This window comes from Phoca vitulina, unplaced genomic scaffold (assembly GCF_004348235.1).
Source record: "Phoca vitulina isolate PV1807 unplaced genomic scaffold, GSC_HSeal_1.0 scaffold69, whole genome shotgun sequence".
Classification (NCBI taxonomy): Eukaryota; Metazoa; Chordata; class Mammalia; order Carnivora; family Phocidae; genus Phoca; species Phoca vitulina.
The window spans coordinates 1,108,650-1,126,851 of record NW_022589772.1 but is presented as its reverse complement, the minus strand read 5'-3'; the positions used below and the strand labels follow the sequence as shown (position 1 = coordinate 1,126,851).

The following is an 18,202-nucleotide window of genomic DNA, read 5'->3' as shown; positions in this document are numbered from 1 at the left end:
TTAGGATAAACAGGAACAAAGTCGATGAAGAAAAGAATATGACTAAACCCCTTTCCCTGAGATGCTTATAATTTGGTTGAGGAGATGGTTCTTACAAAAAGAAAAGAAGAAAATAGCTAGCAATGCACGATGACATACTTCATTTGAAATAATGTAATAATGTTGATTTACAGACCAGGAAAGCCACACACATGAATTTCAGAGACAACTCTCAAACAAGCAAATATTCTCATGCATAGTAAAAGTCCTAATTACTACAGGAATGCACAGTAGAGATCAGAGTGGTCTGAAAGAGTCAGAATAAGACGTAGAGGCAACAAACTGCTAGTTCAGGGCTAGGAATGAAAGAAAAACCACTGTTGCCCTGGCCTTTCAATCTTAGTTTAATTTAAACAAAAGGCCTTAATTGTCATCCTTTTCATTCTGTCCTGGAAGAGTGAAATACATGTCCATAATATAAAATGCGCTCATCATAGCATGAATGTGCTCCATGACAACCCATGTTTCTCTAAAGAACGGACATCTAAGTAGCTTGTTGCTCTTTCTCCTCCTTGATGAGGCTATTAGAATCCATACCCTCCCTACTCAAACTGACATGTATATTATTGGTTTTTTAAAAATATATACTTGATTCCCAGAAGTCACAACTACAACAATGTCAGATACAATTACATTAATTCAGTAACATTTGTTTAAAAAAATAATAATAAGCACGGATTCCTAATCTTGATATACCTTTTAATTCTGAGAAGTGGCAAAAATATGTAGACGGGAACTTCCAAATCTTCCCCAAAGGTTTTCAGTTTTTTTCTCCAACCAGGGATGAGAGTATCAGAGAATCAGAGTTGCTTGTTGTTTTTCGCTAAAACAGGGATCTTTCCAAAAACAAGTTGCACTCAGAGAGACTGACATGATCAGAGACTGCCCCCTGCCTTCCTACACAGCACATAGAGTTCAACTGCTCTGGTTTTCATTAAAAATAATCCTACCAACTTTGAAAAGATTTTGTGTATAATGAGCCAACTGTATCTAAGATTTTTTTCTTATTCAGTGACCCCGCTTGAGGAACAGTAAAGGAGAAATTTGCTGTGCAAAATAATATGAAAGTTTATCTCTTCCTGTATCATGCCTCAATGATGGATATTATGGGTATGATCCTGGGTTTTTCTGGTTAAGCAAAAATATGAAATGCTGAAAATATTATCTGACACAATTGTAAAATTACAAAAAAAAACCCTCTATCAGGATTTCCTTTAGACCTAAAAAAAAATATGGGTGGAAGGAATATCAAAATGCCTTGCATTTATGTCCTGTGGTAAAAATTTCCAGGTAGAATTTTTTTGTGTAGCTTCTTTTGCTCTGCAAATATATCTTCCTTGGAATATTTTTCAAGAACCCAGTCACTTATTAATAAATCAATCATAGTATATTAATCTATCATTTTCTAGGTTTGTTATAATAGGGTTCTCTGGTCAAGAGGAGAAATAGTAATGAGTAAAGAAGTAGATTTTTCCAATGAGCTACTATTGTTTGTAAGAACGTTCCCAAAGTCTTCAAATAATGCAATACATGTTAAGAAAGAAAAAAAGAAGAAGAAGAATGTAGCAGGAGGGGAAGAATGAAGGGGGGGAAATCGGAGGGGGAGAAGAACCATGAGAGACAATGGACTCTGAAAAACAAACTGAGGGTTCTAGAGGGGAGGGGGTTGGGAGGATGGGTTAGCCTGGTGATGGTATTGAGGAGGGCACGTTCTGCATGGAGCACTGGGTGTTATGCACAAACAATGAATCATGGAACACTATATCTAAAACTAATGATGTAATGTATGGGGATTAACATAACAATAAAATTAAAAAAAAAAAAAAAGAACGTTCCCAAAGTCTTAAAGGACGAGGAACTTTTATCTACTTAGTAACAATCTTCTTTAAATCCTTCCTGAATTTTTAAATCTGGAGTTTTGGAAAGGAACATTTTTGAGGTGAGGGGAATCCCCCTGGTGTGAAAGTTGCAAAAGCATGTCTATAGCCTTAGAAAACGCGGCAAGTTTTTGGAAACTCTTCCGGGGTCCGCTGGGGATTTGCCTCAAAGCCGAGGATTTCACAGTATATGACTCCTCTCTTTCCAGGGACAACTTCCATAGACCTAAGGAAGGGAAGGGAAAGCCGGGAAAATCCTCAGCTGATTCCCCAGTTTAGGCAGGAGTTCGAGAAAACCTCTCTGGCGACCGCTGAGCGCGCCGGCATGTACTTGTTTTGAGTTTGCTTTCCCGATCTTAAAGTGCGCCCTAAATTACTCCTTGCACTATACTCTCCGAGCTAGTGTTGCCAAAACCACCAAAACCCATCGGATCCTCTAGCGCTGGGCCAGGCCGCCACCTGGAGAACCCAAAGAGGCGGTATGCGCCGCCTGTGCCCGGAAAGTGGAGCTGGCGCTCCTGGCTGAACCCGGCGCCCCGAGCCCGGCTGCGTCCCCGGCTCGGGCTCAGCCTCACCGGCTCCCGGCCACTCGGCGGGCGCCGCTCAAAGGCAAAATTTGCCTGCCCGTGTGTACTCGAATTCGGAAGCCCAGGCGCGCTTCAGCCCACCGCCTGGTTAGCTAACTCCTTGATGCACCGGGAACCTTCCCCATCCCTGAGTGGGCTTCACCTCGGGTCCTTCTTGGTACTTTTGCCTTTCTCGAGGAGAACGAGAACAGCCTAAAGAGCGAGATATGTAAAAGTAGTAGTAATAATCGTAATAATTATTATGATTATGATTATGATCACACCCATCCTTGTCATTGTTGTTATTGTGGTCAGCGGCTCTAAGCCAGCTCCCCAGGGAGCTGGTGAGCTCGAAGAGGTCCCCGCCTCCGGTGGATGCTCTCTCAGGCTCTCGGCTCAGCCGAGTCCATTTTGCCTGGGCGAATGTATCCTGGGGATTTATATTTACATTTTTAAAAGTAAAACTAATGTCTCAGCTTCCAACAAAATAAGTAAGTCCCGCCAGAAAAGCCAGAACGAAGCATTCTGTGCTCACGGGCATAGAGAAAGAGGACACTTGGGGAATTTTTAAAGATGAGTGCTTAATTATTTAAAAAGAAGACATACGTTCTCTCTTTGATATGTATAAATTACTGTTCGCTAACAAAGCAGTTCTAAGGATGCGAATGTTGTGCAGTCCGTGGACTTGGCAGCGCTGTCGCCGCCACCTGCGCGGCATCATAGAGTAGCATTCAACAGATGCTTCAAGAAAACTGCCATGGGTTTTTGCTTTGCGAAACAGAACTTGGGTGTGGACAGTATGTTCACTGCCAAATTAAAATCAGAACGCTGCGAAAGTGTCTGAATTCGCTGGGGATGGAGGGAATCCTAGGATTCCCAAAAGCCGCTATTGAAATAGACCAGGAAGTTCCTTTTACAAATTAGGAAACCAAGGCACAGAAAGAAGTGACTCGGAATAAGGAAAGGACCCAACTCTTACCATTGCTCCCACCTCCTTCCCCAACCCTAACTTTTGGTGCTACTGAGGTGAACGGTCCCCTGAGCGGCCAGCCGCGTCCTTCCCTCTGCTCTCCCTGGGGTTCGAGGCTCCTAGCTGCCGTATGGCCTCCCACGTAGTCCGTTCCTTATAATCGGCGCTCTGTGGTCGGGTCCCAAGTAGCCAAACTGAGCCTCGATCTCTTTCTTTGGTGCAGCTACCTGGGACCAGCAGGGAGCCAGTGCCCACTTCTTCCGCGGCCCTCGGTACATCGCCACGGAGCCTCGGCCAAGACAAACCCCTTACCCTCCCTCCCATTTCTTCTTAGAAGGAATCTGCTTTGCCCCCTTCTCGGTGGGATCTTCTCCATTTCTAAGTTTGGTCTTGGTACCTCCTAGACGTCTTGGCCAAGGTGGCTCCAACCACCCGCCTTCTCTGCGGGGCAGCCAGATCACCGCAGGCACCTGCCGGGCGGCGCCTGGGAGCCAGTGGAGAAGAGCTCTGCTTGCGGGGCTGCAGCTCGGCATCCCGTTAGCTGCCAAAAGGGAGCTTTTGTGGTTGGCCCCTTACCCTGCTGTCTTGACCATGCCAAGGCAGCCCTCACAGTGGCTGGGCAACCAACTGGCTGTGGGCCTCAGGCTCTGGACCAGAGAAATAGGTGCAGCTCCACCTCAGAAACCCAAAGGAGCTGCCCTCGGGGTGTCTTTCTAAGCACTTAGCGGGGGCTGTGGGGTCAAGAAGGAAACTAAGCGGTGCCCTCTTGGGGCATGAAGGCCAAGAGTCTTCCTTTCTCCCTTCTCTGTGTTTGGGGTTAGGGACAAGGGGGGGAAGAGGGCCTGAGAGCCTCGGCCTTTGCTCACTAAATATGTTTGACCTTGTGAATGCCTCAGTTGTTCCTGTTGGGGAAAAGCCGGGAACCTCAGAGGGAATTTCAAAGCTTGGTGGAACTTCTGAGATTTAGGAAATGTTAAGGTGTGTGCGTGTGTGTGTGTGTGTGTGTGTGTGTGTGTGTGTCTGTCCGGGAAGAGGTGTTCTTTTCAATCTTTAAGGGTGCATTCTTGAGACGCCCCCCCCCATGATTGACCCTGGTCCCCCCCAGTCTCCAGGCCTCATAAATCAAGTTAATCACCACCACCACCACCACCATGGGGTCTCGCGCCCCCTGCCAGCAGGTTCCAGATGCACTAAGAGACGGCCCAAACAGGCCGGGGGCAGTGTAACGCTGCGCGCTGATTGGTCGCTCTTGGCTCCACCCCTCCTCCGGTTTTGGCCCAAGAGAGCGGTGCAGCATCGCCAGCGCGGGGTAGGCGCTCTGGTGCTCGCCGAGGAAGCTCACATCCTCGGGCGCACCGATCTTTCCGATCCTGCCTTTGGAGCAGCTGGATTGCCAACCTTGGCTGCTCCATCGGCCTGCCGCCCCTTACCTGCGATTGCATATGAACTTTTCTTCCTGCTTGCCCACCGTTGTCGTCGGAGTCGTCGAGATCGTCGTGGCGCTCGCGTGATGGCCTTCGTCCGTTTAGAGTAGTGTAGTTAGTTAGGGGCCATCGAAGAAGAAAGAAGACGCGAATAGTGCAGAGATGCTGGAGGTGGTCAGTTACTAAGCTAGAGTAAGATAGTGGAGCAAGACCAGCCAAACCTGTCCGGGGGCGCACGGTCGCCCAGAGGAGGTCGACTCGCCGGTGCTTACTATCGCGCCGAGCTCCCTCCGTCCCTCCCTCCGCCGAGGCGCGAGATTGCGGCGCGCAGCGCAGCGCAGCGCACTGACTGCCGCGGGCTCCGCTGGGCGATTGCAGCCGAGTCCGTTTCTCGTCTAGCTGCCGCCGCGGCGACCGTTGCCTTGTCTTCCTCCCGGACGCTTGTGGTAAGTTGGAGCCCCGGGCGGCATTGCTAGCCGAGACCCTAAGGGTTTAGGCGGGGGATGGGGTGGGGAGCGGGGACAGGTCCCGGATGGTTGCAGCTTGCACAACTGCGCTGGCCCGAGCGGGAGGTGGGGGGCGGGGGGTAGGGAGGGACTCTGAACGCGCAGCTCACGGAGAGGCTGGGGTCTCTGGGAGGAGAGGGGTCTTAGTTCCACGAGAGGGGCACTGAAACCTCAAAGGAGGTTGGGAAGCGGGGACTTGAGATGAAGGCGCTGGGCGGATGCGGGGGAGGGGGCGGTGGTCTCGAGAACCCAGCACCCGGATTGCTGAGAGAGAAATAGGAGGCGGGCGTGGGGGTCTCAAGAAGTGGAGGGCGGGGGGGGGGGGAGGGGGGGGGGGGGGGGGGGGGGGGGGGCGGAGAGTGAACGTGGGTGTCTCTGGGCAGAGGTTCTGGCTGCGGAAGGTGCACTGAATTGGGGATACGGGCTACGTTTTTAAGAAATCCGATTTCAGGAAGGTGGGAGGGGGGCACAAGGCTTGGGACAGTGGGAGCAGAGTGGGGCGAAGGATCTTCTATTATGTTCTCACTGAAAACCGGCCCCAATTTTTGGAGGGTCTAAGTGAACACCGGTAACTCTGGGGAGATGAACACTGCGGATCTGTGTCTGGGTCTAACAGCTGTGGGCTGAATTTGAACAGCGCTGCTGATGGTCACGTAAGTTTAAGAGGAGAGTATAAGGGCATTCAGTGAGCCTTTTTTATTAGTTTACCTAAGTCACTATATTTTGAAGAGGATTGCGGAAAGGTCTCCAGTGCTTCCTCTTATTCCGGTTCCTTAACTCAGTTTAACCTGACAAGCAGTCTTAACAGTGTACCTCGGAACTGCTAAGCATAAGAACAGGTTGCCGTTCCTGAAGCCACATAAAGTTCGTCATTGCAAAACGTGTCTGTGTGTCTGTTTCTTTTTTTTGCGCCGTGCCCTTTGCCTTTTTGCTTCCTGTTGGGTAGTATGCGACCTGAGGTGACCAACATTTTGTATTGTGTTCAAGACCCCTTTATTTTAAGCGACAGCACTCCTCCACTCAGATTCAGCGGGCGACATTTGGCACTTAGAGAATATCTAATTTGGTCGAGAATCATTGCCAGTACCGCGCAGCTTCTTCATTAATATTTACCATCACAAGCCCCATCCAAGGAAACCTCTGGCTGCTGAGCCACTAAGTGCATACGCCCCTCACCACATACCTTTTAGGCAGGCTAACGGAGGGAACCTCGCTCTAGGTGGAATAGCACTTAGCTAAAATGATTGGGGTTGGGGAAGACGCTGCGCAGTGAGTAACCACTGAGCTCCCCAGTTTGCAGACATTCGTGACCTCACACACAGTGGTGCAAAAGGACATCTGGGTTCTAGAGTTTAAATTTTAATTAAGAAGTTTATCCACTTATCAGCCATTCTGACAATCAAAACATGAACACGGTAGAAACAAGGTGTTACTGTAGTTGACCACGTATGTGTAGACACAATGAAAAGGGCCAACTGACATGCCCCGGGGGGTTGGGGGGAAGAGTTCTACCATGATCATTGGTTTTTTGTTTTTGTTTTTGTTTTTGTTTTGCAGTATTTAAGTCACCCTGAATATCATCCTTTAGGAAGAGTATAATTTCTTTGCACCCTGATACCTTGATCTTTGAGAGTTATCTCCCCCTCCCCCCACACACCTCACCCCTGCCATGGGTAGGGGGAATTAAATAGTTTTTTTCTATATTTTGGGAAGGTGGGTTGTAGAATATTTAATTAAATTTGTTATTCCTTAAATATGTTCTTCTAATCTTCCTGGGGAGGAAATAAAATATTTATTTATTTCATCCATGCAATTTCTTTCCTACTAGCTGTTATCATCTACAGCAACAAGCCCAAGGTAAGTCCTGAAATTCCGAAGGTGGATAAGGCTTGTGATTGCAATGTCAAGGTAGGATTTGGGGTGCTTAAGCCAACGCTGGCAGTGTTTTTCTATCTGCATAATCTAGAGAAGGTTATTAACCCTTCCTATGCTTTCCTGAGGGATCTATATCTAGAGCTGTCATGGATGAGGATGATGATATTTTCAGATAATAGCATGACAGGCTTTGGTGCAGTATGCAATCATGGGAAGAGAGGTGAGAGCTGACATTTTTGCGAACCTACTGGATGCCAGGCATGGAGCCAGGAACATTACATATATACATTGTTTCACATGGTCTTCATAGCAAGACCTAACACAAGGAAGATATTCTCATTTTATTGGTAACATTGGATTTTTTTCCTTCCATCTCTCAAGGTATTCTTGTAGATTAATTTATGACAGTGGAATAAAAAATATTTATTTGTGCTTTCAAGGGTACCTGGGGAAAAGATGTTTATTTCTTTAACAATACAAGTAAAATCTTAAAAACCTAGCATCTCTGATATAATGTTGGACTGATCCACTAAAGGTTTAAGCAACATGGGCATCTCACCCCCAGCAGCTTACAGGTAGTAGATTTCTCCTCTGGAAAATAAATTCTAAAATCATGGGAGATTTGCAGGATTATCACTACCATTTGGAATTTAATTATTTAGGAATATTTCTGCATTTAGCTGGTGAATACCTAAATCTGAATAATAATCTGAAGCCTGCAAGAATTCTGTTATTTCCTTCAAGTCAACGTTATTTCTCTCTCCTCAAAAGAAACAGAAAAATTAAAACAAAATTTGAGAAAGAGATTGTCCGAAACCAACATTAGTAGCCTCAGCTACTCTTATTCAATTGCTCAAGGCCTGAGATGGAAGGAGGTGGCTACTTTCTGAGCCTGCAGGCAAATAAGTCCCAAGTTACAGTGGCTCCAGAAGCTTCCGACTATTTGGCCATTATCATCAAAGAACCTCTTACCACCCAATTCTCACAGCAGTCAAATACCTCACAAAATGAGAATGTATAGCGCTTGTATTGAGATTATTTTAGTAGAGCATCTGGTAATGATTAGTGTTGTCTAGTGGAAGAAATAGTAAATTGGTACCACTAACAGCCTGGATAGCCATGAGCAAACTAGGAAAACTTGACTGTAAGTTGGAGTTAATAACATATATTATTGTAATAAAATAACATATATTAGTATGTTATGTATTAATGTAATATGTTAATCCTATATGATTATTGCGAAGCACATGGATATTAAGCATTTAAAATTTTTAAGTTATTGTACAAAGGCATATTTATTATTATTATTTATTTGTCACTGTTCCAGTATACCTATGTTATTTTATCTATAACTTGTATACTCTTGAATCTCAGAAACCTCCAATCACCAGCTCAATGAGTGTTTCAACTGATCCATCCATCAGTGGCTTTCTTCAAAACATTTTAAGCCCTCCTCGTATACTGACAACATGGCTGCAAAACAGCCTCGTAATCTCCATTTTAAACAAGTCACATTGAAACCCATCAAGAGGTTAAGCTGCACTATCATTTAGCCAGTCACTAGCAGATTTAATCTAATGCTCACACGCAACAACCCTTTGGCAGTCATTTCTGACATTTTTATACACAAATGACAGAGTAAAAAAGCAGGAGTTCAAATAAGATGCACATGAGCTGGAATCTTAATTATGTTTTTTTTCCTCCCTGTACCCAGCATCTCTACTTCATCTAATCCTTCCTCCTTTCAGCTGTGTTTAAGACTGTGCCATCTGCAGTTTACTAAGATACTTGTTTATTACAAGATTGTATATATAGTTGGCATTTCATAAAGTTAATCTTATTCATTAGCGTTAACTTTGTTCACAGAGGACCGGTTTACATGATTGAATTTGAGAAGCACTAGAAAGGGCTTTTGGCCCCCAAATTAGTAGTCTTCATGGTTTTCCGCAGCACTTGAAATTCTACATTCAGGAATTTCCTGCTTTAACCTCAGTCACTGTCTCCTTTAAATACAAACATCCACTTAGCAGGGGTAACTTATTTTCGTCATTACCTATTAATAACTAAGCATAAATGTATTGAGAGCTGTCGAACAGACTTTAGAACTGCATGGTACAGCAGCCACCAGCCACATATGGCTATTGAAATTGAAATTAACTGAAATTAAGTAAAATTATAAATTCAGTCCCTCAGTCTCACAGACCACATTTTAGCTACTCAACAACCACAAGTGGCTAGTGACTACCTCTTGGACAGTGCAGATACAGACTATCTCCATCATTGCCGGAAGTTCTTTTGGACAGCAACATACTGGAAAGGAAAGATCCTCAGCTTTTTCACTGAACACTTCCTCCACCTCCTTGCCATAACCAAAATCTGGAATTTTCCTACTTGGATTACTCCTACAGAAGCTTTCCTGCTTCCTGACAGATCCCTCAAGTGGAGATGGATTAATTCTTATCCTCTGCTTCTCCCCACTTCATGAGTCTTATTACTCTTCCGTATGGAAGGGCTTAACACTATGGGTGAATCTCTCCACTAGCCCCCCCCCCTTTTTTTTTAACTTCCAACACACTAGAACCGTTCTCTTCTACTTTTACTTAAATAATGTCTTATTGACGCTTACAACATTTCAATATTTCTTTCTTGTCTCTGCTGTCTACACCTCCATTGAAATTTTTGGCACCTGGTTCGTTCTTATCGTCCATTTTTTTTTTAATTTTTTTATTGTTATGTTAATCCCCATACATTACATCATTAGTTTTAGATATAGTGTTCCATGATTCATTGTTTGTGCATAACACCCAGTGCTCCATGCAGAACGTGCCCTCCTCAATACCCATCACCAGGCTAACCCATCCTCCCAACCCCCTCCCCTCTAGAACCCTCAGTTTGTTTTTCAGAGTCCATCGTCTCTCATGGTTCTTCTCCCCCTCCGATTTCCCCCCCTTCATTCTTCCCCTCCTGCTATATTCTTCTTCTTCTTTTTTTCTTTCTTAACATATATTGCATTATTTGTTTCAGAGGTACAGATCTGAGATTCAACAGTCTTGCACAATTCACAGCGCTTACCAGAACACATACCCTCCCCAGTGTCCATTTTTAATCTTGCCACTTTCTAGAGACTTCATTATTTATGATGATTGCCAAATAATAGTCTAGCCTCATAATTCCTTGACCTCTTATTTTTCCATTGTCTTCAGGCCCGTGGACACACCTGAAATACATCACTTTCTAAAATTTTAAGTTCAGAAATACTACGCTCAGATTATGGCATTCAGTACCCACCTACTCCGCACCTCGCTTCTTTTGTACCTGCTTTTCAACCTCATCAAGACTTCCCAGGCACCCTCTTGGCTTCACTTCATTTTCTTCCTAGTCTGACCCTTATGCCAGACATGATGTTTCTCATCATCACCCAATACACACTACACCCCTCATTGCCCTTACACTGCCCCCACCTTTTACCTCCACTCTTTTGGGCTAATCTGTCCTATTTTCTACTCTGACTGCTGAGCATTACTGGAGAAAACTAACAAAACTACACATTTATAGTCTCCAACCTCAGCTGGGCCCTCAATGCTGCTTAGCAATCCTTTTACATGCCAAGTTTACCTGTTAACTCCCTTTCCTATACCCCTAGACACATGTTCCACACTTCTGCAACTCTTGCCAACTTCTGTATTCCACTCCCAAATCTCCTAATTTCAGTAATTTTACTTTCACACTGCACAGAGAAAACAGAAGCAAAGGAGATGTATAAGGAAGATGTCATCTTTAGTAGCTTCTCTCTCCTCTACCTCTAGACATTTCTTTATCACTTCTGTGCTTACTTCTCTTGCTTTGCCTTGGAAAAATAAGAACCCCTGTTCTTCTCCAAAGTTAACTTCTCCCTCTGTGCACTGGATCTCATTTTCTTCTATATCCTAAAGATCTCATCCATGATATAGCCTTCTTACTTTCTTAAAAAAGATTCTATTTATTTCTTAATTTGAGTTAGAGAATGAGAGAGCACAAGCAGGGGGAGAGGCAGAAGGAGAGGGAGAAGCAGGCTCTCCACTGTGCAGGGAGCCCAACTCGGGACTCGATCCCAGGACCCTGGTGGTCATGACCTGAGCTGAGGCAGATGCTTAACCGACTGAGCCATCCAGGCACCCAATATGGTCTTCTCTTTTCTGCAGTATCTTACATGGTTCCTTTGGTTCCTTGCCTTCCACATACCAACTTCTTTAACCTTCCTTATGTTGAAAATGGATCCTTTTTAACAGGCTACTATTATTAATACATTTCAAGTTAGTTATTAAAATAACCACACTTGCCTTCTGACCCATTTTCCATTAAGTAGTCTCATGAGCCTATTCCCCATCCCATCTCCAACGATACTCCTCTATCAGAGTTTCTTTTGGTACATGGAACAAGGTTGAGGGTATATAGGTGGTCAGCAAAGGCCATTTCATCTGCCCTGAATTCTTAAACATGTTTCTCATTTTTCAGTGGAGGTGACTATAAAAACAAAGGATCCTCTGGTGGACAATAAAGGGAGTAGATTTCTGATAAAAGGAGTGAGCAATAAAGGAATCAGGGAATGGAGAGTTAGTTCGAGGCACCTTGGTGCAGCCTGAGCTACTGTACAAGGTGGTTAGCTGAGCCTGGGAAGAATGAAAGTGAGCAGTGAATGTAACTTTCCAAAGAAAATGAAGCAGCTTGATTAGGAGTGAGGAAGGGAAGGTGAGCATTCAGAGTTGACTCAGCGTTAAAATGCAGGATGTTGGGGGGGGGGGGGTAGGCTCAATATAAAAATTTTAAAAATAAAAATTAAACACTACCAAAACCAAAGGTGATGTCAACTGTTATCTAGAGAAGAATAGCAATGGCCACACCGACTAGGGTTCTCTTTATCTTTTCATTTTTCTAAAAAATGACTGTTGTCTTTAAAGTCATTAGTAAATTCTTATGAGTAAATGTCACAGCATTCAAATTTTTTTATAAGTGTATTTTAAACTCACGTATCTCTCATTTTATCTCAGTAATCAAAGTCATAATAGTTTCAGGTAGAGCTTCCTATAATCGAGGTAGGAAGACTTGCCCAAGCTAGCACATAATTATTCTTCACAAAAGAGGTATAAAAGGTGATAAGAATAGCTGTTATTTATTGAAAATTACTAGATACTACAGATTTATAAGAGATTTACATGTAGTCACATGTAAAGTCTCACAGTTACCCTATGAGAAGGTACAACTAATATCTGCAATTTGCAGATGGGGAAACTGAGGCACGACAAAGCAGTTAAATAATCCACTTTAACTAACTAACCAAAACCAGGCTTGAAATGTGGCAGTTTTGATTCCAGAGACCATGCTGTTAAGCAGTAAACTCTACTGCCTCCGTTTAGGTATTGGCTAATTTATCTTTCATACTGTAGCCACTAGTCTTTGGATAGAACAGATTTGCCTGTTAAAATGAGGATATTATTACTGACAGTGTCCATTAATCATTAATATGCTCTTTGGCAAAGTAATAAGAAAGGCATGTAACATTTCATCTGGAGCTTCGGCTATCAAGAAAAAAGTAAAGCAAATGAGAAAGTCCTTTTAATGCTGAGGGACTGAGGGACAGGAAGCCTGAGTGAAGCTCAGGGGACTTAGAGAGACCATTTAAAGACTGAAATAAAATCAGGGAAATAATGCTGTTATGTACAGAGGATGACTGGAAAGAGTCAGGTGTCATGACAGTGAGTTGGACACATTAAGTGTGTGTGGTTTGTCCTATATGTGACACACCACGACAAAGGCCATTCAAATTTAGTCCTTTATATACAGTTGCCTACTTAGAATTCAAACAGGAAAATTGAAATCCTGGAGGTCTGAGACTGGAGAGAACGGAAGGGTCGTTAAAAATTATTTCTCATGTATCAGAGAGGATTGAAGTGTTGTCTGATCCCATTTGCCTTTACACACCAGCATCAGGAGAAATAATGTGATAACCATGGCTTGGAAAATAGGTACTGCAGAAAGTAATTGTCAATTTTTAAGTTTACTGATCTGAACTCAGGTAGAAAGACTGGATCCGAGTACCGTACTTAAAGTAAAGTTAATGAAGAGTTTAGAAGAACATACTGACAAAAAAGTCTGTGTGCTTAAAGGCTTTGTTTTTTTTTAATTGGTAAAAAAAAACTATTTCATTTACTACTTCCATTTTAATGACTTGCAATTCAACAATAATTTATTGCTAGAAACTCTGGAGTAAAATGGGAAAGTTCAGTACTGTGGTTGGTGCTCCCCCTCCTAAACCTATCTAAATTCTACCTGGTCTTCAAGGTCTGGTTTAAGCCCCACCTCTTGCATAAAGCTTTTGCTGACTAGCCCACATATATGGCAAACTCCTTGCACATAGTAAGCAATCAATTAACATATCTTGATTAATTGTATTGCTGTATAAGTATGATCAATCTATATCTATATTTACATCTATATATCTATCCATCCATCCATTCATCCTCCTAGGAATGTATGTTCCAGTAGTTAAAGGTGAAAGAAGATACAGGAAGAAATAGAGTAGAATTTCTAGCACACCTGCACATAACATTTAAGAACTCAAAGCATCAAACAGAATAACAGATTTCTCTGAAATGATGTCATGTCATCTCTCTCAACATATTTTGGAGCAATTAAGAAATTATAAATCTTCTTAAACTAGTTTATAGCTAAAGCTTAGCCCTATCATGTACAGTTTTAATTTTTCAGTTCACTCACAGTGAAATATATGTAACTATAAATATATATAAATATTGTATCAAATAAAAGATAGATAGATAGATAGATGATAGATAGATAGATATAAAGGAGAGAAAGAGACACCCTGTTCTGTTGGCCATATACATGTCTGGTAAAGGTAATGATCAATGATTAGGATCAATTCCATATTCTGACTGTAACATTCCTTTGTTTTTTAGCTTTTAATTAGTAACCTCAAAGGTCTACACTCATTTTGTGGTATGAGTTGATGGTTCAGAATGGAACAGAACTTTTTCTTTTTAAAATAACAATTCCCAAATGCCTTTGCAGCAAATAAATTTGTACACAAGAGCTTTATTGCCTCATTTTTATAATAGGAAATCAGAGGTTCCTATTAATGAATTGCTATGAGTGGTAAAATCATGACTCTGTTAGGTGTTTTTAAATCTTAGCTTAGAAAAACAGTTAAAATTATTTTAATGCTTTGTGGCTTGTGGGTAGATTGTTCTAGAATTTTTTGTCTGGTTAGTCACTGATTCCCAAAGGGCTAATACCTCCATATCTTACATTATTAAATGTAATGTCAGTCTAAAATAGATGCAGAGAGAAACTGATGATTTTATTCTTGGTGGAAGTAAAACAAGAAGGATCTGGTATCTCTCCAACAAAATTTTTTTAAACCAAGTTTTAAGAAAGCATAAATGAGCTAGTTTCTCAATAGACTTATTTCTCTAGTCTTTTCTTTTTTTTTTTTTAACATTTTTTCATTTATTTATTAGAGAGAGAGAGAGCATGAGAGCGAGGAGGGTCAGAGGGAGAAGCAGACTCCCCGCCAAGCAGGGAACCCGATGTGGGACTCTATCCCAGGACTCCAGGATCATGAACTGAGCCGAAGGCAGTCGCTTAACCAACTGAGCCGCCCAGGCGCCCCTCTCTAGTCTTTTCATCATGCTTCTATTCCTATTGAAAAAAAACACTGTAAACAAATGGATAGAATTGTTGATGTATGGTAGAATTATAAGCCCCAAAACTTCTCATGGATATAATGACTCTTTTCCCCGCTTTGGAAGATATCTTCTATTAAAATGGTTACTTCTTTTTGCTTTAAATCATTTTTATTGTGGTAAAATACACATAACATAAAAGTTACCTTCTTAACCATGTTTAAGTATACAGTTCAGTTGTGCAACCATCACCACCATCCATCTTTGTTATTCTTTGCATCTTTAAAAACTGAAACTCTATACCCATCAAACAATTTCCCCTCCATCCCAAACCCCTGGCAACCACTGTTATACTTTCTGTCTGATACAATGACTCTTGATTTCCATATTCTTAAGTTAGCACATGCTGATTCATTAGTTTGAACATTCATTACCTTCCTCTCATGGGATAATGGTCTACTTCAACTTTTCCTGCTTCTACTACCAAACCTCAGCCAGTTATCTAAATGTTTTGTAAATCGATTGACAAAATTCATGACCCATGTTTATCTGTCAAATCAGTCAACTACATAATGAAGGTGAATAAAAAGCTTGTAACAATTATGGAATTTCAGCAAGTAGTTTGTGAGGGCCTACCGTATGCTTAATATTTCACTGGACATTAGAGAAGTGATACACATATTACACAGTACTTCCCCGAAGAAGGTAATAGTCCTGTTAGATCGAAAAGGCAATTCCATATAATAATACAGTTCTGCGGGGCGCCTGGGTGGCTCAGCCAGTTAAGCATCTGACTCTTGATATCAGCTCAGGTCATGATCTCAGGGTCATGAGATCAAGCCCCCTGTCGGGCTCTGCACTAGACGTAGAGCGTGCTTAAGATTCTCTCTCTCTCTCTCCCCCTCTGCCCCTTCCTACCTGCTCGTGTTCTATCTCTCTCTCTCTCTCTCTCTCTCAAATAATAATAATAATAACAATACAGTTCTGCAATTATTGTATAGACAACATCAACTTCTTCCCTTCCTACATTCCTATTTGGGAAAAATGAAGGGAAAATGCACCAGTTGCTTGTTTTGCTTGGGCCTCGGTTTCTACAACTATAAAATGAGAGGGTTGTACTAGGTGATTTTTCTGTAAGGATCCTTCAAACTAAATTTTTTGTTACAAACCAACACAGAAACCACTGAGGTTAAGTGACTTACATCCCTAAGGTTACAAATCTGGAGACAAATTATATGAATATACAAAATGGGGAAAAGAATATGGAGAGAACTCTCACATATTTTACCACTCACATGAAAATAGTTAGATTTAATAGTTAAAAACCATTGAAAACCTAAGAAGATAATACATTGTTATAAAGTAATTTGCTATTTTTTTACCTTAGTTTTGTACTTTACCTTACTTTTGTACTTTAAATGAAATATACACATGCACCATGTATTTACTTTGGGTAAATACAATTTTCAGAAGAGCAGCCAAGTGTGTTCATATCTATAATTGATATTCTGAGTCTCTTGATTTAGATGAAGCAACAAGATCAAATAAAAGTACATTTATTTCTAAATAAAAGTACATTTATTTCTTTTTTTAAAAGTATTTTTATTTATTTATTTTTGCGAGAGAGAGAGAGAGGGAGAGCGCACACGCGCATGCAAGCACGAGCAGGGGGAAGGGGCAGAAAGAGAAGCAGGCTCCCCGCTGAAGAGGGAGCCCCATGCGGGACTCTATCCCAGGACCCTGGGATCATGACCTAAGTCAAAGGCAGACTCTTAACCGACTGAGCCACCCAGGCGCCCAAGGACATTCATTTCTGTAGCACAATACAGAATACATTTATGGCAACACTTACATTGTTAGAATTAAAAAAAATACTCTACCCCTCCTCCCACATTTCTTTACTTTTTTATGAAAATTGAAATAATGCTTGTTCTTTCTCTCTTGGAGTCATTCTTGGATCACCTTTCTCCATGTATTCTCAGTTAAATCCATCAATATAGCGTCTAAATTATTTTTACAAAATGCTACTCAAAAGTTTCTCCCTTTTCATTCTCATCATGATTATAGAATCTTAGGGTTAGTGCCTTAAGGTTCACTTCATATGACTCCCCAGTTCCATGTTTGAACCCTGCACATCTCCCATGCACACAAAACCATGCTGCCCAACTTCTGGGGAAAGCATATGTACGGTTAATAGCAATAAGATGCCAAATTGTCAAATGTCAAGGTGAAATAAAAAGACCACAAAGGGGGTCATGAAGTAATGAACTGCAGGTAATGGGCCACATTAGGAAATAATTGTAAACAGTCACATTCTTAATTCAGAGAAAAATGTACTGTTTAATTAAGGTGGGGCTGTGGAGGAGACCAAGGGCATTATGCAGATTATAAAGCCAAGAAACAATACGTAAAATTAAAATGTGTTACGATTTTGTGTATGCGGTATAAAGGGACTACTGGTCATAAAAAAAAAAAATTATCTAGTTTGGGGCACCTGGGTGGCTCAGTCAGTTAAGCGACTGACTTGATTTCAGCTCAGGTCATAATCTCAGGGTCGTGGGATGGAGCCCCATGTCAGGCTCCGCACTCAGCGGGAAGTCTGCTTGAGATTCTCTCCCTCTGCCCCTCCCCCCCCCCGCGCATGCTCTCTCTCTCTCTAAATAAATAAAATCTTTAAAAAATTATCCAGGTTGACACCCACGTACATAAGAATAGTAAAATTTGAATTTCAAATCTGGACAAAAATGGGCATCATTAATTCTGCTACTTACGTGCCACTTAGCACACTCTATTGCATTTGGTTTTGTTTGTTTGTTTTTTGTTTTTTAGGTTTCAAGATCTGTCTCCTGGGTGCCAGGCTCGGTGTCCAAGGTTTTATACACATCATCTCACTTTTTAATTTGAGTCTTATCTTTCTTATTGGATTAGGAAATCACAGAGGACAAAATTATATATTATTCATGTTTATACCTCTACCCCAACTACCCTCTGCATACATCATTACATATTGGGCGTTCTTTCAATATATATTTGCTGAATAATTAATATGTAAGAGCACATAAGCACTGTGGGGAAAGGTTTTTAGAGTACAAATTTAGAGTTAAATGACTTGCATTCTAGTCTTTTATCAGCCTCTATGTTCTCACCTATTAAAAAAGTAAATCAGGGGGCGCCTGGGTGGCTCAGTTGGTTAAGCGACTGCTTTCGGCTCAGGTCATGATCCTGGAGTCCCAGGATCGAGTCCCGCATCGGGCTCCCTGCTCAGC

The 18,202-nt window shown here is 42.1% G+C and overlaps 1 protein-coding gene across 1 annotated transcript in view; it reads left to right on the top strand.

Annotated features, from left to right (window-relative positions):
- Positions 1–4,802: 4,802 nt before the first annotated feature.
- Positions 4,803–18,202, top strand: part of HTR2C (5-hydroxytryptamine receptor 2C) — a 285,831-nt gene continuing 272,431 nt past the window's right edge. Inside the window, exon 1 of the mRNA XM_032392744.1 lies at positions 4,803–5,322. The gene's annotated coding sequence lies outside the window, so the exon portion shown is untranslated. The remainder of the gene's footprint in view (positions 5,323–18,202) is intronic.